At 44.1% G+C, this 21,592-nt stretch overlaps 11 non-coding genes and 1 pseudogene across 11 annotated transcripts; all 12 read right to left on the bottom strand.

Moving 5' to 3' along the window:
• Positions 1-631: 631 nt before the first annotated feature.
• LOC141224794 (U2 spliceosomal RNA) lies at positions 632-822 on the bottom strand. Its single transcript, XR_012292127.1, has one exon. It is a non-coding gene; the product is annotated as a U2 spliceosomal RNA (small nuclear RNA).
• A 1,115-nt stretch (positions 823-1,937) lies between these two features.
• LOC141224795 (U2 spliceosomal RNA) lies at positions 1,938-2,128 on the bottom strand. Its single transcript, XR_012292128.1, has one exon. It is a non-coding gene; the product is annotated as a U2 spliceosomal RNA (small nuclear RNA).
• A 1,115-nt stretch (positions 2,129-3,243) lies between these two features.
• LOC141224396 (U2 spliceosomal RNA) lies at positions 3,244-3,426 on the bottom strand. The gene has a single exon (XR_012291822.1). It is a non-coding gene; the product is annotated as a U2 spliceosomal RNA (small nuclear RNA).
• A 524-nt stretch (positions 3,427-3,950) lies between these two features.
• Positions 3,951-4,066, bottom strand: LOC141224552 (U2 spliceosomal RNA; annotated as a pseudogene).
• A 1,115-nt stretch (positions 4,067-5,181) lies between these two features.
• LOC141225045 (U2 spliceosomal RNA) lies at positions 5,182-5,372 on the bottom strand. The gene has a single exon (XR_012292371.1). It is a non-coding gene; the product is annotated as a U2 spliceosomal RNA (small nuclear RNA).
• A 1,114-nt stretch (positions 5,373-6,486) lies between these two features.
• On the bottom strand, positions 6,487-6,677 carry LOC141224796 (U2 spliceosomal RNA). The gene has a single exon (XR_012292129.1). It is a non-coding gene; the product is annotated as a U2 spliceosomal RNA (small nuclear RNA).
• Positions 6,678-7,792: 1,115 nt separating this feature from the next.
• LOC141224431 (U2 spliceosomal RNA) lies at positions 7,793-7,982 on the bottom strand. The gene has a single exon (XR_012291853.1). It is a non-coding gene; the product is annotated as a U2 spliceosomal RNA (small nuclear RNA).
• A 6,100-nt stretch (positions 7,983-14,082) lies between these two features.
• On the bottom strand, positions 14,083-14,273 carry LOC141224797 (U2 spliceosomal RNA). Its single transcript, XR_012292130.1, has one exon. It is a non-coding gene; the product is annotated as a U2 spliceosomal RNA (small nuclear RNA).
• Positions 14,274-15,381: 1,108 nt separating this feature from the next.
• On the bottom strand, positions 15,382-15,580 carry LOC141224467 (U2 spliceosomal RNA). The gene has a single exon (XR_012291880.1). It is a non-coding gene; the product is annotated as a U2 spliceosomal RNA (small nuclear RNA).
• Positions 15,581-18,022: 2,442 nt separating this feature from the next.
• Positions 18,023-18,213, bottom strand: LOC141225055 (U2 spliceosomal RNA). Its single transcript, XR_012292380.1, has one exon. It is a non-coding gene; the product is annotated as a U2 spliceosomal RNA (small nuclear RNA).
• Positions 18,214-19,328: 1,115 nt separating this feature from the next.
• LOC141224799 (U2 spliceosomal RNA) lies at positions 19,329-19,519 on the bottom strand. The gene has a single exon (XR_012292132.1). It is a non-coding gene; the product is annotated as a U2 spliceosomal RNA (small nuclear RNA).
• Positions 19,520-20,634: 1,115 nt separating this feature from the next.
• LOC141224800 (U2 spliceosomal RNA) lies at positions 20,635-20,825 on the bottom strand. The gene has a single exon (XR_012292133.1). It is a non-coding gene; the product is annotated as a U2 spliceosomal RNA (small nuclear RNA).
• Between the last annotated feature and the right edge of the window lie 767 nt (positions 20,826-21,592).

A 21,592-nucleotide genomic window follows, 5' to 3' on the forward strand; every position in this document is an offset into this window, starting at 1 on the left:
GAGAAGCTCACAGAGACCGCCATAAGCAACAGTTTAACAGAATGCCACAGACTAATCAACCAAACTTTTTGGGTTGGGTTCTCTTTTATAGTCTGCAGGCATTAAATGAAAGAAGTCAGTGTTCCAGCAGAAGGAGACAACGTTTCAGAAAAGGCATTGTAGCAAACCAAAAAAGAAATTTTAAGCGCAGCAGAGTAACCAGCGCACATACCTGTTAGCTCAGGTGAGTTTAAAAGGCTGCTGTTGATAACAAGGGCATTTGCTAAATAGATGGTGTGTGTGCAACAATATACTGAAAGGTCAATTATATTGTGCAGCTTATCTCACCACCTGTAGTTATTTAGGTGAAAGCTCCAAAATGCTTGCCTAATATGTCTGTTTATCCAAAAGGAAGTAAAAAGGGAGAGCTAGAAAGATAGCATTGCATCACATTACATGGCAATGCAATGCACAGTTGCTGAAGTTGAACCAAAATGAGCTTGTAATCTGGCTTCTGCAACTTTGAACATGAAAAATCCAATGAGGAGAAGAAAAGCAAAGCCAAAGAGTCCATCCCAAAATCCGACAAACAAGCAAAATGAACAAAAAACATTGAATTCAATTCTTTCTGATTTTAGAAACTGCATTAAAGAAGGGGTGCACCGGTCCTGGAGATACTGCAATACCAGGTCAATGCGTGGAGTGGACAGAGCAAGCTCTTTTTCCATCTCCCTGTTCTAAAAATCCATTTAATATATGGTCCCCAGATAGGGGACGTATCAGATATTAAACTGATAAGAACAGATACTACACTTGATCTTAGCCAAAAGGCCGAGAAGCGATAACCAGAATTGGTTTCAAACTACGGAGCCACCCAAGGATCCTGAAAAGTCCATTTGTGGAGATGAGCTCCTGGACTCCCGTTAAGAAGACATGTTGTCAACCTCTAGATCCCTTACATGCCTGCACTTTTCGGCTTGCTGCTGCTGCAATCCACGCGTTTTAGATCTGCATAACTCCACCTCTTTAAACACAGCACCTTCACCCCCTGCTGTTCCCACCCGCCTCAACACCGTTGGAAGGGAGGAGAACCAATTAAGGCGGGGGGTGGGGTGGAACGAGCAGCTGTCTACCCTTAGCAGGAGGGCTCCTGATTACATACCTCTCCTGCTGCTGCTGCTGCTGGCTGTCCAGCAGCAGACTGAAGGTGGCTGCTGCTGTGCACAGGTATATAAAGGCTCAGAGCCTATTATGACACGCGCAGCCAGCGTTCCATTGCCACATTCCATCTACTGCAGGCAGGATACCTGGCTGGCTGAATGTCGCTGAGAAGCTCACAGAGACCGCCATAAGCAACAGTTTAACAGAATGCCACAGACTAATCAACCAAACTTTTTGGGTTGGGTTCTCTTTTATAGTCTGCAGGCATTAAATGAAAGAAGTCAGTGTTCCAGCAGAAGGAGACAACGTTTCAGAAAAGGCATTGTAGCAAACCAAAAAAGAAATTTTAAGCGCAGCAGAGTAACCAGCGCACATACCTGTTAGCTCAGGTGAGTTTAAAAGGCTGCTGTTGATAACAAGGGCATTTGCTAAATAGATGGTGTGTGTGCAACAATATACTGAAAGGTCAATTATATTGTGCAGCTTATCTCACCACCTGTAGTTATTTAGGTGAAAGCTCCAAAATGCTTGCCTAAAATGTCTGTTTATCCAAAAGGAAGTAAAAAGGGAGAGCTAGAAAGATAGCATTGCATCACATTACATGGCAATGCAATGCACAGTTGCTGAAGTTGAACCAAAATGAGCTTGTAATCTGGCTTCTGCAACTTTGAACATGAAAAATCCAATGAGGAGAAGAAAAGCAAAGCCAAAGAGTCCATCCCAAAATCCGACAAACAAGCAAAATGAACAAAAAACATTGAATTCAATTCTTTCTGATTTTAGAAACTGCATTAAAGAAGGGGTGCACCGGTCCTGGAGATACTGCAATACCAGGTCAATGCGTGGAGTGGACAGAGCAAGCTCTTTTTCCATCTCCCTGTTCTAAAAATCCATTTAATATATGGTCCCCAGATAGGGGACGTATCAGATATTAAACTGATAAGAACAGATACTACACTTGATCTTAGCCAAAAGGCCGAGAAGCGATAACCAGAATTGGTTTCAAACTACGGAGCCACCCAAGGATCCTGAAAAGTCCATTTGTGGAGATGAGCTCCTGGACTCCCGTTAAGAAGACATGTTGTCAACCTCTAGATCCCTTACATGCCTGCACTTTTCGGCTTGCTGCTGCTGCAATCCACGCGTTTTAGATCTGCATAACTCCACCTCTTTAAACACAGCACCTTCACCCCCTGCTGTTCCCACCCGCCTCAACACCGTTGGAAGGGAGGAGAACCAATTAAGGCGGGGGGTGGGGTGGAACGAGCAGCTGTCTACCCTTAGCAGGAGGGCTCCTGATTACATACCTCTCCTGCTGCTGCTGCTGCTGGTTGTCCAGCAGCAGACTGAAGGTGGCTGCTGCTGTGCACAGGTATATAAAGGCTCAGAGCCTATTATGACACGCGCAGCCAGCGTTCCATTGCCACATTCCATCTACTGCAGGCAGGATACCTGGCTGGCTGAATGTCGCTGAGAAGCTTACAGAGACCGCCATAAGCAACAGTTTAACAGAATGCCACAGACTAATCAACCAAACTTTTTGGGTTGGGTTCTCTTTTATAGTCTGCAGGCATTAAATGAAAGAAGTCAGTGTTCCAGCAGAAGGAGACAACGTTTCAGAAAAGGCATTGTAGCAAACCAAAAAAGAAATTTTAAGCGCAGCAGAGTAACCAGCGCACATACCTGTTAGCTCAGGTGAGTTTAAAAGGCTGCTGTTGATAACAAGGGCATTTGCTAAATAGATGGTGTGTGTGCAACAATATACTGAAAGGTCAATTATATTGTGCAGCTTATCTCACCACCTGTAGTTATTTAGGTGAAAGCTCCAAAATGCTTGCCTAATATGTCTGTTTATCCAAAAGGAAGTAAAAAGGGAGAGCTAGAAAGATAGCATTGCATCACATTACATGGCAATGCAATGCACAGTTGCTGAAGTTGAACCAAAATGAGCTTGTAATCTGGCTTCTGCAACTTTGAACATGAAAAATCCAATGAGGAGAAGAAAAGCAAAGCCAAAGAGTCCATCCCAAAATCCGACAAACAAGCAAAATGAACAAAAAACATTGAATTCAATTCTTTCTGATTTTAGAAACTGCATTAAAGAAGGGGTGCACCGGTCCTGGAGATACTGCAATACCAGGTCAATGCGTGGAGTGGACAGAGCAAGCTCTTTTTCCATCTCCCTGTTCTAAAAATCCATTTAATATATGGTCCCCAGATAGGGGACGTATCAGATATTAAACTGATAAGAACAGATTTTTTTGATTGAAGCTGCATCCAAGGCACTGAAAAATGTGACCGAAGTCACACCAAAACAGCGCACGAGGCGAGGATTCATGTGGACCCTTCCCGGAGGAGAGGGTCCCCAATAAACCATCCCCATCCCTCCGAGCCAGAAGGCCACAGCGAGGGTCAGGGATCTCCGATGCTCTCCCTAGCCGAAGCCGGAGAAGAGCCGTTTTCGTGCTCCCAGCTTCCATCTAGGCTGCCACCCTAGTGGAGCTGGAGCCTGTGTTGGTTTCTCAGCCCAAAGCTGACCGGACCTCCGACCGGGTTTATAAAAATTCCCCTTCCTAGCCCGGAGGCCAGGAATAGGGGGGGTTGCTCAGAAAGTATGATTGGCAAAGGTGCGGCGTGCTACGAAGCCAAGTCTTTCTGGGGTTCCCAGTCCCAGTAAGCTTGGACTCCCACCAGGGCGCCTACTCCTGGGGCACATTGCTCCAAAGCCCTCACACTTACCCAGCCTAGTGACTTCGATCCTGGAGGGCCATGTTTTCCATCAGATAACTCTATGAGCCACCTGGCGTACTAACAAGTGCACCAAACCAGTGTGTAATATGCATGAATTTACTAGGGCAGCCCAAGGACAAAACTGCCTTTTCAAAAGATACTACACTTGATCTTAGCCAAAAGGCCGAGAAGCGATAACCAGAATTGGTTTCAAACTACGGAGCCACCCAAGGATCCTGAAAAGTCCATTTGTGGAGATGAGCTCCTGGACTCCCGTTAAGAAGACATGTTGTCAACCTCTAGATCCCTTACATGCCTGCACTTTTCGGCTTGCTGCTGCTGCAATCCACGCGTTTTAGATCTGCATAACTCCACCTCTTTAAACACAGCACCTTCACCCCCTGCTGTTCCCACCCGCCTCAACACCGTTGGAAGGGAGGAGAACCAATTAAGGCGGGGGGTGGGGTGGAACGAGCAGCTGTCTACCCTTAGCAGGAGGGCTCCTGATTACATACCTCTCCTGCTGCTGCTGCTGCTGGCTGTCCAGCAGCAGACTGAAGGTGGCTGCTGCTGTGCACAGGTATATAAAGGCTCAGAGCCTATTATGACACGCGCAGCCAGCGTTCCATTGCCACATTCCATCTACTGCAGGCAGGATACCTGGCTGGCTGAATGTCGCTGAGAAGCTCACAGAGACCGCCATAAGCAACAGTTTAACAGAATGCCACAGACTAATCAACCAAACTTTTTGGGTTGGGTTCTCTTTTATAGTCTGCAGGCATTAAATGAAAGAAGTCAGTGTTCCAGCAGAAGGAGACAACGTTTCAGAAAAGGCATTGTAGCAAACCAAAAAAGAAATTTTAAGCGCAGAAGAGTAACCAGCGCACATACCTGTTAGCTCAGGTGAGTTTAAAAGGCTGCTGTTGATAACAAGGGCATTTGCTAAATAGATGGTGTGTGTGCAACAATATACTGAAAGGTCAATTATATTGTGCAGCTTATCTCACCACCTGTAGTTATTTAGGTGAAAGCTCCAAAATGCTTGCCTAATATGTCTGTTTATCCAAAAGGAAGTAAAAAGGGAGAGCTAGAAAGATAGCATTGCATCACATTACATGGCAATGCAATGCACAGTTGCTGAAGTTGAACCAAAATGAGCTTGTAATCTGGCTTCTGCAACTTTGAACATGAAAAATCCAATGAGGAGAAGAAAAGCAAAGCCAAAGAGTCCATCCCAAAATCCGACAAACAAGCAAAATGAACAAAAAACATTGAATTCAATTCTTTCTGATTTTAGAAACTGCATTAAAGAAGGGGTGCACCGGTCCTGGAGATACTGCAGTACCAGGTCAATGCGTGGAGTGGACAGAGCAAGCTCTTTTTCCATCTCCCTGTTCTAAAAATCCATTTAATATATGGTCCCCAGATAGGGGACGTATCAGATATTAAACTGATAAGAACAGATACTACACTTGATCTTAGCCAAAAGGCCGAGAAGCGATAACCAGAATTGGTTTCAAACTACGGAGCCACCCAAGGATCCTGAAAAGTCCATTTGTGGAGATGAGCTCCTGGACTCCCGTTAAGAAGACATGTTGTCAACCTCTAGATCCCTTACATGCCTGCACTTTTCGGCTTGCTGCTGCTGCAATCCACGCGTTTTAGATCTGCATAACTCCACCTCTTTAAACACAGCACCTTCACCCCCTGCTGTTCCCACCCGCCTCAACACCGTTGGAAGGGAGGAGAACCAATTAAGGCGGGGGGTGGGGTGGAACGAGCAGCTGTCTACCCTTAGCAGGAGGGCTCCTGATTACATACCTCTCCTGCTGCTGCTGCTGCGGCTGTCCAGCAGCAGACTGAAGGTGGCTGCTGCTGTGCACAGGTATATAAAGGCTCAGAGCCTATTATGACACGCGCAGCCAGCGTTCCATTGCCACATTCCATCTACTGCAGGCAGGATACCTGGCTGGCTGAATGTCGCTGAGAAGCTCACAGAGACCGCCATAAGCAACAGTTTAACAGAATGCCACAGACTAATCAACCAAACTTTTTGGGTTGGGTTCTCTTTTATAGTCTGCAGGCATTAAATGAAAGAAGTCAGTGTTCCAGCAGAAGGAGACAACGTTTCAGAAAAGGCATTGTAGCAAACCAAAAAAGAAATTTTAAGCGCAGCAGAGTAACCAGCGCACATACCTGTTAGCTCAGGTGAGTTTAAAAGGCTGCTGTTGATAACAAGGGCATTTGCTAAATAGATGGTGTGTGTGCAACAATATACTGAAAGGTCAATTATATTGTGCAGCTTATCTCACCACCTGTAGTTATTTAGGTGAAAGCTCCAAAATGCTTGCCTAATATGTCTGTTTATCCAAAAGGAAGTAAAAAGGGAGAGCTAGAAAGATAGCATTGCATCACATTACATGGCAATGCAATGCACAGTTGCTGAAGTTGAACCAAAATGAGCGTGTAATCTGGCTTCTGCAACTTTGAACATGAAAAATCCAATGAGGAGAAGAAAAGCAAAGCCAAAGAGTCCATCCCAAAATCCGACAAACAAGCAAAATGAACAAAAAACATTGAATTCAATTCTTTCTGATTTTAGAAACTGCATTAAAGAAGGGGTGCACCGGTCCTGGAGATACTGCAATACCAGGTCAATGCGTGGAGTGGACAGAGCAAGCTCTTTTTCCATCTCCCTGTTCTAAAAATCCATTTAATATATGGTCCCCAGATAGGGGACGTATCAGATATTAAACTGATAAGAACAGATACTACACTTGATCTTAGCCAAAAGGCCGAGAAGCGATAACCAGAATTGGTTTCAAACTACGGAGCCACCCAAGGATCCTGAAAAGTCCATTTGTGGAGATGAGCTCCTGGACTCCCGTTAAGAAGACATGTTGTCAACCTCTAGATCCCTTACATGCCTGCACTTTTCGGCTTGCTGCTGCTGCAATCCACGCGTTTTAGATCTGCATAACTCCACCTCTTTAAACACAGCACCTTCACCCCCTGCTGTTCCCACCCGCCTCAACACCGTTGGAAGGGAGGAGAACCAATTAAGGTGGGGGGTGGGGTGGAACGAGCAGCTGTCTACCCTTAGCAGGAGGGCTCCTGATTACATACCTCTCCTGCTGCTGCTGCTGCTGGCTGTCCAGCAGCAGACTGAAGGTGGCTGCTGCTGTGCACAGGTATATAAAGGCTCAGAGCCTATTATGACACGCGCAGCCAGCGTTCCATTGCCACATTCCATCTACTGCAGGCAGGATACCTGGCTGGCTGAATGTCGCTGAGAAGCTCACAGAGACCGCCATAAGCAACAGTTTAACAGAATGCCACAGACTAATCAACCAAACTTTTTGGGTTGGGTTCTCTTTTATAGTCTGCAGGCATTAAATGAAAGAAGTTAGTGTTCCAGCAGAAGGAGACAACGTTTCAGAAAAGGCATTGTAGCAAACCAAAAAAGAAATTTTAAGCGCAGCAGAGTAACCAGCGCACATACCTGTTAGCTCAGGTGAGTTTAAAAGGCTGCTGTTGATAACAAGGGCATTTGCTAAATAGATGGTGTGTGTGCAACAATATACTGAAAGGTCAATTATATTGTGCAGCTTATCTCACCACCTGTAGTTATTTAGGTGAAAGCTCCAAAATGCTTGCCTAATATGTCTGTTTATCCAAAAGGAAGTAAAAAGGGAGAGCTAGAAAGATAGCATTGCATCACATTACATGGCAATGCAATGCACAGTTGCTGAAGTTGAACCAAAATGAGCTTGTAATCTGGCTTCTGCAACTTTGAACATGAAAAATCCAATGAGGAGAAGAAAAGCAAAGCCAAAGAGTCCATCCCAAAATCCGACAAACAAGCAAAATGAACAAAAAACATTGAATTCAATTCTTTCTGATTTTAGAAACTGCATTAAAGAAGGGGTGCACCGGTCCTGGAGATACTGCAATACCAGGTCAATGCGTGGAGTGGACAGAGCAAGCTCTTTTTCCATCTCCCTGTTCTAAAAATCCATTTAATATATGGTCCCCAGATAGGGGACGTATCAGATATTAAACTGATAAGAACAGATTTTTTTTTTTTTTTTATACCATTCAGTAAAATTTTTCAAGCAACAATCAATAGTATAAAAACTCATACTACGTTGCCCAGTCTTACATCATAATGGTACTTTCTTTATTTCATATTTATAACTTTATACTGAAACAGTTGTAATACCTTTTGAATGGACAAAAAACTATAAAACATACCATTATCATAAAAAAAGACAGATCACAACACTTAAACAAGGACTTACTGGTACTTTACCAGTGACCTCCATTTTTTTACTTTCCAAAAACCTTCTGAATCAGAGCCACCACCGCCACAGCTGTCCCATAAATAAACTATGTATAACCTTGACAAAACCATCCTAACACAATTATTAACTGAGATTATTTTCCTTTTAAATAAACACAAATTCCTAACGTCCCACAGACTTTCTATTACACATGCCATTATCAACCACAACAATCTCTCTTTCACCCGGCTACTTGCACCCATCCCAAACATTACCACTCTCCAATTTATAAAATTCACGCCCGCTAGTTCCTTGCATAAACCACCCACTCCCTTCCAAACACTCTGAGCATAATCACAATTCCAAACCAAATGCATAACAGTTTCACTCGCCCCACATCCATCCCTCGGACAGACCTCTGTTCTAATCAGATCCCTCCTCTTCTGTACCTCTCTCACAGGCAAAATCTCATGCAAACTCATCCATACGATATCACGCTGCCTATTCGATATTCCTTTTATACTCAGGTTCCTCCATACACACAACGCTTCACTCGATCTCAAGCCCCTAATGTTACATTCAAACTCTCTAACACGCATCCTTCTCCTTACATTCCTTATCACTTTGAAATCACCCATAGGAACATCCAACAAATCATGCTTGACAACAAATTTTTCAACAAACTCATACCACACTGGACATTTAAACGAAACAGGCACTCTTGCATCCCTTCTCATCCATTTCAACCCAAACAACATCCATCCAGCCATATATTTAATCATAAAAGCCGTCTTGTTATCCCTACCTAACAGAACAACCACCGTTTTAATATAATTTAAACCAAGACAAAATTCAAAATTTGGGAAATCCATTCCCCCATGTTCACGTAACTTACACAAATATTCCCTTTTAAGTTTTTCCATCTTACTTCCCCAATAAAACGTAAAAATTAGCTTCTCAATCCGCCTAAAACCCCTATAAGGGGCTGGAAAAACCACTGACACAAAAAGTAACATAGGAAGAATCACTGACTTAATAATAAGGACTTTGCCTGACAATGTCAAGTCCCGTAACCTCCAAAAATTTAACTTCTGTTCAATCCTCTTACCGCATTCATCCCAACTCTCATTCCCTTTCAGATCTTTGTTAAACCACACCCCCAAAACCTTAATAGCACCTTCTTCACATATCACACCATCCATCCTAACACTCGAATCCCCGAAACACTTAAAGCTACACTTCCCCCAATTCACCCTAAAACCAGATGCACCACAAAAGAAATCTAAAAGCAACCTTGCTCGATTCATAGCAGCCATATTATCACTCACCACAACAACATCGTCCATATACCCCATTACTTTTACAGTCTTTCCACCACTCCCTGGGATCAGAAGACCATTCATCACTTTCTCTTTCCGAATCATGCACAACAGGGGCTCAATCACACTTATAAACAGGACAGGGGACAACGGACACCCCTGCCTGACCCCTGATTTTATGCACACCTTCTCACTCAAACATCCATTCACTAACACTTCACTCACCACACCATCATACAAACACCTTATGGCATTCACAAAAACACTAGGAAAACCCATCCTAACTAACACCTCAAACATAAACGCATGCGACACTCTATCAAAAGCTTTCTCAAAATCCACACAAAAAACCATACATTTCCCCTTCCTAAACATACAATCTCCAATTACGTCTCTCAACAACAAGAGGTTATCAGTCATACACCTACCTGGCACCGCGCACACTTGATCATCACCAACCACACTTCCAATCACCCCACGCATACGGTTAGCCAGAATTTTGCTAAAGACTTTATAATCTGCATTGAGTAATGTAATCGGCCTCCAATTACGCAAATTCTTTTTCTCACCCTTCTTATATAGTAAAACAACTACTCCTTCTTTCATGGAATTACAAAGTACACCATTCATCCACATATATTGACATACCTCCACAAAATCAACACCAATCACATCCCATGCTTTTACATAAAACTCCACAGGCAACCCATCTTTCCCAGGTGTTTTATTCTTTTTCGCACCATCCACCGCCTTTTTAACCTCATCAAAAACAATATCCTCACTCAAACACTCACGTTCCCCTGATTCAAGCTGACTCTCCAACATACCTAACACATGCTCTTTCAAACCCCCATCCACCCATTTAGACTCAAATAAACTACTATAGAAACTATGTACCTCATCCAACACTTCCCTTCCAACCACAGTCATACCATTATCATTTACAACCTCATCCAACTCATCTTTTTTACTGCACATTTTTTTAAAAAAGTACCTCGTACACTTCTCATCCATATCCAAATGCTCAACTCTCGTCCTAAAAATAATTTCCTTCCCACGCTTTTCCAAAACACGCTTCATCTCATCTCTCGCTCCTCTGAGTTGATCACTAACATCAATTCCTTTCATACTCATTTTATGTAACCACTCAATCCTCATATTTAAATCTTTAAATCTGCCTCTTTCAATTGCTGCTTTTTTATAACCCCACCTCCTAAAAAAATTCTTAATTTCCACTTTCACCCAATCCCACCATACAGTCACATCCACAAAATTATTTTTCCTAGACCTCCACCATTCATACTTACTTTCGAAGTCTCTCATAACCCTAACATCCTCTAACAACCTAACATTTAGCTTCCATACCCCAACACCATGCACCATTTTTTTATCACCTTCAAACATACCCCACAAACATTCATGGTCTGTGAAAGAAAAAACATGCTGTTTAAAAAATTTACACACCAAACCTCTATTTGTATACAGCATGCGGTCAATCCTGGACACTATTCCTCCCCTATCAGCTCTATATGTGGCCGGTGGTGGCTTACTCAAAAATTCCGCTGCATCTAAAAAAGAAAAATCAGATGTAATTTGATTAAGGACCTTACCCGTGACATCAATTTCCCCTTCAGAAACACAATTGAAATCACCAACTAATAATATTGGAATCCTTCCAGGCAAAAATAAACGTATTTTCTCTAATAGTGCTAACCTATCCCCTTTGTTAATTGGACAATACACGTTAACAATTTTCACCCTCCACCCTCTCCCCTTAACCACTGCCATTATACAACGACCTGGCTCCACCACCATATAATTTTCAAAACTTAAATCCCTATTCCCCAACAAAATCCCCACACCATCATTTTTGTTTGTCATTGAACCTGACCAAATACTATGCCCATATACCCAGTCCTTTTCAGGAGGTGACTCTTCAATTCCGCACTCTTGCAGACAGTAAATATTTGCTCCAAGATTTTTTAGTTCTTCCAGTATAGCCAATCTTCTAGGCTTAGATTTTATAAGCCTTACATTTATTGACAGTACACTACAGCCCACGTTGGAGCCCATTTTTTAACCATATTCGGTAAAAAAGAACATACCCCCCACCGAAGAGTCAACCTTTCTCGTCTTGAAACTCGATTCCTGATGTTAAGCAGAGAATGCTGGCCCCCTCCTCCAAAAAAGACCTCCTAGGAGAGGCACTGTAGCTCTCGGGATAGCTCCTATCACTTAAGGGGCTGATGCTCCCAATACTGGCAGGTGAAAAATCTGGCCGGAACTTCTTTGCAGAAGACACATCAGAGTCCTCATCAGGGGGCCTCACCACAGCCCCGGTGAAGTCACCCTGGCCACCACCACCTTCATGAATTGCCTCTGAGCTTTCCAAAGCCAACACCGGCGTTGTGGAGAGTGAACCGCTCACTTCTCCCTCACCACTCATATCAAGCAGAATTGACATATCTGCAGGCTCTATCTCAACAGCGCTTCCACCAGCAGGATCGGGTGCTTGCTCCATCTCTTCCATGAAGTCCCTTACTGCCTCGATCGCCTCACCAATAGTGGCGGCAGTAGTAGGACGTGGGGACACGGCCTCTGCATATGACCTGGAACGATGGGGACAGTCCTTGAAAGCGTGTCCCTCCTCGCCACATGCATTACAAACCATGGAGTTAGTACACTCCATTGCCAGATGACCCTCTTTATTGCATTTCCCACAAAACTTCTCCACCGTGCAGTCCTCTTGGTAGTGTCCAAAGGATTTACACTTCCTGCAAAAACGCGGAGCACCAGGAAAAAACATATACCCTCTATCCCTCCCGATGGCAAAACTGAGGGGAGGGTAGTGGATACCCCCAGGTCCCTGGGGGTCCTCCTGGAACCGAACAAAAAACTTGTGTTTGCCAGTCCACAAGCCCACCTCATTCCTCACCTTGTGTGAGTAGGACACATAGCTGCAATGAAGGTTCAGGAATCTAGTAATGTCCTCCACATCCACAAGGGGGTTGTGCATAAACACAACAACTGGCACTTCCCCCTTAGTATACAATACCGTGAATGTAAGCCCATCAAGAGCCGGATGATCCAAGGCTTGCTGATCCTTTAGAGTCTTGAAAAGATTCTGGCAAGCTGCCATACGATCAAGGACTAAAACGTACCGGCCATTCTTTGGGAACTCCTGTAGGCAAATGATGTCTCCACGACCAACATTCAAAATCTTGAAGATGACGACTTCCACCAAGAACCGCAGGTTAAAGAAATTCCTCTTCGACTCCTCAATATCAATGCGAAAAGCATTTTTGACCCGAATATCATCGGTCCCGGCATAGCAAATCTTGACGCCCATTATCACCTCTCGTTTCCTCTGGACCCCCCCCAATAGCAGCAGGCAGCTTAAGCCACCTAAGTGGCGATGCTGCAAGGCCGAGGGGGAGACACTATAGGATCCTTCTGACCAGATACAAGATCTAAGCCAAAAGGCCGAGAAGCGATAACCAGAATTGGTTTCAAACTACGGAGCCACCCAAGGATCCTGAAAAGTCCATTTGTGGAGATGAGCTCCTGGACTCCCGTTAAGAAGACATGTTGTCAACCTCTAGATCCCTTACATGCCTGCACTTTTCGGCTTGCTGCTGCTGCAATCCACGCGTTTTAGATCTGCATAACTCCACCTCTTTAAACACAGCACCTTCACCCCCTGCTGTTCCCACCCGCCTCAACACCGTTGGAAGGGAGGAGAACCAATTAAGGCGGGGGGTGGGGTGGAACGAGCAGCTGTCTACCCTTAGCAGGAGGGCTCCTGATTACATACCTCTCCTGCTGCTGCTGCTGCTGGCTGTCCAGCAGCAGACTGAAGGTGGCTGCTGCTGTGCACAGGTATATAAAGGCTCAGAGCCTATTATGACACGCGCAGCCAGCGTTCCATTGCCACATTCCATCTACTGCAGGCAGGATACCTGGCTGGCTGAATGTCGCTGAGAAGCTCACAGAGACCGCCATAAGCAACAGTTTAACAGAATGCCACAGACTAATCAACCAAACTTTTTGGGTTGGGTTCTCTTTTATAGTCTGCAGGCATTAAATGAAAGAAGTCAGTGTTCCAGCAGAAGGAGACAACGTTTCAGAAAAGGCATTGTAGCAAACCAAAAAAGAAATTTTAAGCGCAGCAGAGTAACCAGCGCACATACCTGTTAGCTCAGGTGAGTTTAAAAGGCTGCTGTTGATAACAAGGGCATTTGCTAAATAGATGGTGTGTGTGCAACAATATACTGAAAGGTCAATTATATTGTGCAGCTTATCTCACCACCTGTAGTTATTTAGGTGAAAGCTCCAAAATGCTTGCCTAATATGTCTGTTTATCCAAAAGGAAGTAAAAAGGGAGAGCTAGAAAGATAGCATTGCATCACATTACATGGCAATGCAATGCACAGTTGCTGAAGTTGAACCAAAATGAGCTTGTAATCTGGCTTCTGCAACTTTGAACATGAAAAATCCAATGAGGAGAAGAAAAGCAAAGCCAAAGAGTCCATCCCAAAATCCGACAAACAAGCAAAATGAACAAAAAACATTGAATTCAATTCTTTCTGATTTTAGAAACTGCATTAAAGAAGGGGTGCACCGGTCCTGGAGATACTGCAATACCAGGTCAATGCGTGGAGTGGACAGAGCAAGCTCTTTTTCCATCTCCCTGTTCTAAAAATCCATTTAATATATGGTCCCCAGATAGGGGACGTATCAGATATTAAACTGATAAGAACAGATACTACACTTGATCTTAGCCAAAAGGCCGAGAAGCGATAACCAGAATTGGTTTCAAACTACGGAGCCACCCAAGGATCCTGAAAAGTCCATTTGTGGAGATGAGCTCCTGGACTCCCGTTAAGAAGACATGTTGTCAACCTCTAGATCCCTTACATGCCTGCACTTTTCGGCTTGCTGCTGCTGCAATCCACGCGTTTTAGATCTGCATAACTCCACCTCTTTAAACACAGCACCTTCACCCCCTGCTGTTCCCACCCGCCTCAACACCGTTGGAAGGGAGGAGAACCAATTAAGGCGGGGGGTGGGGTGGAACGAGCAGCTGTCTACCCTTAGCAGGAGGGCTCCTGATTACATACCTCTCCTGCTGCTGCTGCTGCTGGCTGTCCAGCAGCAGACTGAAGGTGGCTGCTGCTGTGCACAGGTATATAAAGGCTCAGAGCCTATTATGACACGCGCAGCCAGCGTTCCATTGCCACATTCCATCTATTGCAGGCAGGATACCTGGCTGGCTGAATGTCGCTGAGAAGCTCACAGAGACCGCCATAAGCAACAGTTTAACAGAATGCCACAGACCCAAACTTTTTGGGTTGGGTTCTCTTTTATAGTCTGCAGGCATTAAATGAAAGAAGTCAGTGTTCCAGCAGAAGGAGACAACGTTTCAGAAAAGGCATTGTAGCAAACCAAAAAAGAAATTTTAAGCGCAGCAGAGTAACCAGCGCACATACCTGTTAGCTCAGGTGAGTTTAAAAGGCTGCTGTTGATAACAAGGGCATTTGCTAAATAGATGGTGTGTGTGCAACAATATACTGAAAGGTCAATTATATTGTGCAGCTTATCTCACCACCTGTAGTTATTTAGGTGAAAGCTCCAAAATGCTTGCCTAATATGTCTGTTTATCCAAAAGGAAGTAAAAAGGGAGAGCTAGAAAGATAGCATTGCATCACATTACATGGCAATGCAATGCACAGTTGCTGAAGTTGAACCAAAATGAGCTTGTAATCTGGCTTCTGCAACTTTGAACATGAAAAATCCAATGAGGAGAAGAAAAGCAAAGCCAAAGAGTCCATCCCAAAATCCGACAAACAAGCAAAATGAGCAAAAAACATTGAATTCAATTCTTTCTGATTTTAGAAACTGCATTAAAGAAGGGGTGCACCGGTCCTGGAGATACTGCAATACCAGGTCAATGCGTGGAGTGGACAGAGCAAGCTCTTTTTCCATCTCCCTGTTCTAAAAATCCATTTAATATATGGTCCCCAGATAGGGGACGTATCAGATATTAAACTGATAAGAACAGATTTTTTTTTTTTTTTTTTTTTTTTTTCAAACACTCAGAAATTAAGTTTTATAATCTTAAATCGTATATCACCAAACTCAAGATTTTAGTTCCATCATCGTGTTTAGATATTATATTTATATTTTTTCATTTGAATTAATATATATAAAGTTAAACATAACAATTCCTTTGCAGTTTCAACAGTTTCCAAACAAATCACCACTGACATTACTTCACCCGGTTTCCCAAACTAAATATCCCCTTTTTCTCTTTTACTTTCCTCCCAACAAAACCCCTTAACTTCTTTTCTTCCTCCTCATGCTCTAACCGCATCTGTTCCCTATCATACTCTTCCTCATCATCTCTGAAAGTCACCACCTTCTCCAACACTTTACCCTTTTCCTCTTTTACTTCTTTCTTTTCACCAGATACTTTCCTTGATCCACAATTTTCCTGTACCGTTACCTTTTTCTTCAATTTCACCTTTAAACTTTCAACTTCTTTTCCCTGCTTATTCTCCTCTATAATTATGGCATCAACTTCCTTCTTCATTTTATCACCAATATCTTCCTTTTGTCCTCCAAAGTTCTTTTCAAAAGTTCCTTTGCTGCTTTCCATGTAACAATACCCAGAACTCCCGTTTACCATAATCCTCCCATTATGCAAATTTTCTTCTCCTGTTGTCCACACCAAAAAACGTCTCTTTCCGTTCCAAATACCAACTTTGTTCCTGTATAATTTCTGAAACTTTACCATCTTACATTAGATTCCAAAAAAACCATTATCTCCTCTATTTCCACAAACGGATTGTCCATGTAAATTATCACACTCTTCGGTTTCCCCATGAATGATGCACTTACTCCAATTTTCCCAGAATCCTCTTCACTCCAGCCTTTGAAAAAATGAATGCACTTTTCCTCAGAAACTAGAGTCACATCACAAACTTTACCTTGCTTTATTTCTTGCTTACAGTAGATATCCTTCTCCAAAACTTCATATTTCCTCAAAATTTCCAGAATCCATTTTTCATCCAAAAAAGTTTCTTCCGTCTCCCGTTTCACAAAAAAACGTAAGCATCTCTTCTTTTTCCAAAACTCCATCTCAACGATCCGTTTTCCTTCCGTTTTTTCCTTCTAATCCTCCAAATGTTGCCACCACAGCTATGTGTGGCGACAGTTGCCCCCCACAGCTATGTGTGGTGACAAGGTGATCGCCTCTCGTTGCCCAGGGACTAATCCGACTCCCTAATAGCAGCAGGGGGGTTTAGCTCCACCGATAAGTGTAGCGATCCCCCCAGGCCAAGGAGCCGGGTACCCCAAGCGCCTCCCAGCCAAGACCAAGGCAGAAACCGCTAGATCACTGCACTTGATCTTAGCCAAAAGGCCGAGAAGCGATAACCAGAATTGGTTTCAAACTACGGAGCCACCCAAGGATCCTGAAAAGTCCATTTGTGGAGATGAGCTCCTGGACTCCCGTTAAGAAGACATGTTGTCAACCTCTAGATCCCTTACATGCCTGCACTTTTCGGCTTGCTGCTGCTGCAATCCACGCGTTTTAGATCTGCATAACTCCACCTCTTTAAACACAGCACCTTCACCCCCTGCTGTTCCCACCCGCCTCAACACCGTTGGAAGGGAGGAGAACCAATTAAGGCGGGGGGTGGGGTGGAACGAGCAGCTGTCTACCCTTAGCAGGAGGGCTCCTGATTACATACCTCTCCTGCTGCTGCTTCTGCTGGCTGTCCAGCAGCAGACTGAAGGTGGCTGCTGCTGTGCACAGGTATATAAAGGCTCAGAGCCTATTATGACACGCGCAGCCAGCGTTCCATTGCCACATTCCATCTACTGCAGGCAGGATACCTGGCTGGCTGAATGTCGCTGAGAAGCTCACAGAGACCGCCATAAGCAACAGTTTAACAGAATGCCACAGACTAATCAACCAAACTTTTTGGGTTGGGTTCTCTTTTATAGTCTGCAGGCATTAAATGAAAGAAGTCAGTGTTCCAGCAGAAGGAGACAACGTTTCAGAAAAGGCATTGTAGCAAACCAAAAAAGAAATTTTAAGCGCAGCAGAGTAACCAGCGCACATACCTGTTAGCTCAGGTGAGTTTAAAAGGCTGCTGTTGATAACAAGGGCATTTGCTAAATAGATGGTGTGTGTGCAACAATATACTGAAAGGTCAATTATATTGTGCAGCTTATCTCACCACCTGTAGTTATTTAGGTGAAAGCTCCAAAATGCTTGCCTAATATGTCTGTTTATCCAAAAGGAAGTAAAAAGGGAGAGCTAGAAAGATAGCATTGCATCACATTACATGGCAATGCAATGCACAGTTGCTGAAGTTGAACCAAAATGAGCTTGTAATCTGGCTTCTGCAACTTTGAACATGAAAAATCCAATGAGGAGAAGAAAAGCAAAGCCAAAGAGTCCATCCCAAAATCCGACAAACAAGCAAAATGAACAAAAAACATTGAATTCAATTCTTTCTGATTTTAGAAACTGCATTAAAGAAGGGGTGCACCGGTCCTGGAGATACTGCAATACCAGGTCAATGCGTGGAGTGGACAGAGCAAGCTCTTTTTCCATCTCCCTGTTCTAAAAATCCATTTAATATATGGTCCCCAGATAGGGGACGTATCAGATATTAAACTGATAAGAACAGATACTACACTTGATCTTAGCCAAAAAGCCGAGAAGCGATAACCAGAATTGGTTTCAAACTACGGAGCCACCCAAGGATCCTGAAAAGTCCATTTGTGGAGATGAGCTCCTGGACTCCCGTTAAGAAGACATGTTGTCAACCTCTAGATCCCTTACATGCCTGCACTTTTCGGCTTGCTGCTGCTGCAATCCACGCGTTTTAGATCTGCATAACTCCACCTCTTTAAACACAGCACCTTCACCCCCTGCTGTTCCCACCCGCCTCAACACCGTTGGAAGGGAGGAGAACCAATTAAGGCGGGGGGTGGGGTGGAACGAGCAGCTGTCTACCCTTAGCAGGAGGGCTCCTGATTACATACCTCTCCTGCTGCTGCTGCTGCTGGCTGTCCAGCAGCAGACTGAAGGTGGCTGCTGCTGTGCACAGGTATATAAAGGCTCAGAGCCTATTATGACACGCGCAGCCAGCGTTCCATTGCCACATTCCATCTACTGCAGGCAGGATACCTGGCTGGCTGAATGTCGCTGAGAAGCTCACAGAGACCGCCATAAGCAACAGTTTAACAGAATGCCACAGACTAATCAACCAAACTTTTTGGGTTGGGTTCTCTTTTATAGTCTGCAGGCATTAAATGAAAGAAGTCAGTGTTCCAGCAGAAGGAGACAACGTTTCAGAAAAGGCATTGTAGCAAACCAAAAAAGAAATTTTAAGCGCAGCAGAGTAACCAGCGCACATACCTGTTAGCTCAGGTGAGTTTAAAAGGCTGCTGTTGATAACAAGGGCATTTGCTAAATAGATGGTGTGTGTGCAACAATATACTGAAAGGTCAATTATATTGTGCAGCTTATCTCACCACCTGTAGTTATTTAGGTGAAAGCTCCAAAATGCTTGCCTAATATGTCTGTTTATCCAAAAGGAAGTAAAAAGGGAGAGCTAGAAAGATAGCATTGCATCACATTACATGGCAATGCAATGCACAGTTGCTGAAGTTGAACCAAAATGAGCTTGTAATCTGGCTTCTGCAACTTTGAACATGAAAAATCCAATGAGGAGAAGAAAAGCAAAGCCAAAGAGTCCATCCCAAAATCCGACAAACAAGCAAAATGAACAAAAAACATTGAATTCAATTCTTTCTGATTTTAGAAACTGCATTAAAGAAGGGGTGCACCGGTCCTGGAGATACTGCAATACCAGGTCAATGCGTGGAGTGGACAGAGCAAGCTCTTTTTCCATCTCCCTGTTCTAAAAATCCATTTAATATATGGTCCCCAGATAGGGGACGTATCAGATATTAAACTGATAAGAACAGATACTACACTTGATCTTAGCCAAAAGGCCGAGAAGCGATAACCAGAATTGGTTTCAAACTACGGAGCCACCCAAGGATCCTGAAAAGTCCATTTGTGGAGATGAGCTCCTGGACTCCCGTTAAGAAGACATGTTGTCAACCTCTAGATCCCTTACATGCCTGCACTTTTCGGCTTGCTGCTGCTGCAATCCACGCGTTTTAGATCTGCATAACTCCACCTCTTTAAACACAGCACCTTCACCCCCTGCTGTTCCCACCCGCCTCAACACCGTTGGAAGGGAGGAGAACCAATTAAGGCGGGGGGTGGGGTGGAACGAGCAGCTGTCTACCCTTAGCAGGAGGGCTCCTGATTACATACCTCTCCTGCTGCTGCTGCTGCTGGCTGTCCAGCAGCAGACTGAAGGTGGCTGCTGCTGTGCACAGGTATATAAAGGCTCAGAGCCTATTATGACACGCGCAGCCAGCGTTCCATTGCCACATTCCATCTACTGCAGGCAGGATACCTGGCTGGCTGAATGTCGCTGAGAAGCTCACAGAGACCGCCATAAGCAACAGTTTAACAGAATGCCACAGACTAATCAACCAAACTTTTTGGGTTGGGTTCTCTTTTATAGTCTGCAGGCATTAAATGAAAGAAGTCAGTGTTCCAGCAGAAGGAGACAACGTTTCAGAAAAGGCATTGTAGCAAACCAAAAAAGAAATTTTAAGCGCAGCAGAGTAACCAGCGCACATACCTGTTAGCTCAGGTGAGTTTAAAAGGCTGCTGTTGATAACAAGGGCATTTGCTAAATAGATGGTGTGTGTGCAACAATATACTGAAAGGTCAATTATATTGTGCAGCTTATCTCACCACCTGTAGTTATTTAGGTGAAAGCTCCAAAATGCTTGCCTAATATGTCTGTTTATCCAAAAGGAAGTAAAAAGGGAGAGCTAGAAAGATAGCATTGCATCACATTACATGGCAATGCAATGCACAGTTGCTGAAGTTGAACCAAAATGAGCTTGTAATCTGGCTTCTGCAACTTTGAACATGAAAAATCCAATGAGGAGAAGAAAAGCAAAGCCAAAGAGTCCATCCCAAAATCCGACAAACAAGCAAAATGAACAAAAAACATTGAATTCAATTCTTTCTGATTTTAGAAACTGCATTAAAGAAGGGGTGCACCGGTCCTGGAGATACTGCAATACCAGGTCAATGCGTGGAGTGGACAGAGCAAGCTCTTTTTCCATCTCCCTGTTCTAAAAATCCATTTAATATATGGTCCCCAGATAGGGGACGTATCAGATATTAAACTGATAAGAACAGATACTACACTTGATCTTAGCCAAAAGGCCGAGAAGCGATAACCAGAATTGGTTTCAAACTACGGAGCCACCCAAGGATCCTGAAAAGTCCATTTGTGGAGATGAGCTCCTGGACTCCCGTTAAGAAGACATGTTGTCAACCTCTAGATCCCTTACATGCCTGCACTTTTCGGCTTGCTGCTGCTGCAATCCACGCGTTTTAGATCTGCATAACTCCACCTCTTTAAACACAGCACCTTCACCCCCTGCTGTTCCCACCCGCCTCAACACCGTTGGAAGGGAGGAGAACCAATTAAGGCGGGGGGTGGGGTGGAACGAGCAGCTGTCTACCCTTAGCAGGAGGGCTCCTGATTACATACCTCTCCTGCTGCTGCTGCTGCTGGCTGTCCAGCAGCAGACTGAAGGTGGCTGCTGCTGTGCACAGGTATATAAAGGCTCAGAGCCTATTATGACACGCGCAGCCAGCGTTCCATTGCCACATTCCATCTACTGCAGGCAGGATACCTGGCTGGCTGAATGTCGCTGAGAAGCTCACAGAGACCGCCATAAGCAACAGTTTAACAGAATGCCACAGACTAATCAACCAAACTTTTTGGGTTGGGTTCTCTTTTATAGTCTGCAGGCATTAAATGAAAGAAGTCAGTGTTCCAGCAGAAGGAGACAACGTTTCAGAAAAGGCATTGTAGCAAACCAAAAAAGAAATTTTAAGCGCAGCAGAGTAACCAGCGCACATACCTGTTAGCTCAGGTGAGTTTAAAAGGCTGCTGTTGATAACAAGGGCATTTGCTAAATAGATGGTGTGTGTGC

Source organism: Phyllobates terribilis, unplaced genomic scaffold, assembly GCF_046119375.1.
Source record: "Phyllobates terribilis strain yellow unplaced genomic scaffold, ASM4611937v1 Scaffold_393__1_contigs__length_1774422, whole genome shotgun sequence".
NCBI lineage: Eukaryota > Metazoa > Chordata > Amphibia > Anura > Dendrobatidae > Phyllobates > Phyllobates terribilis.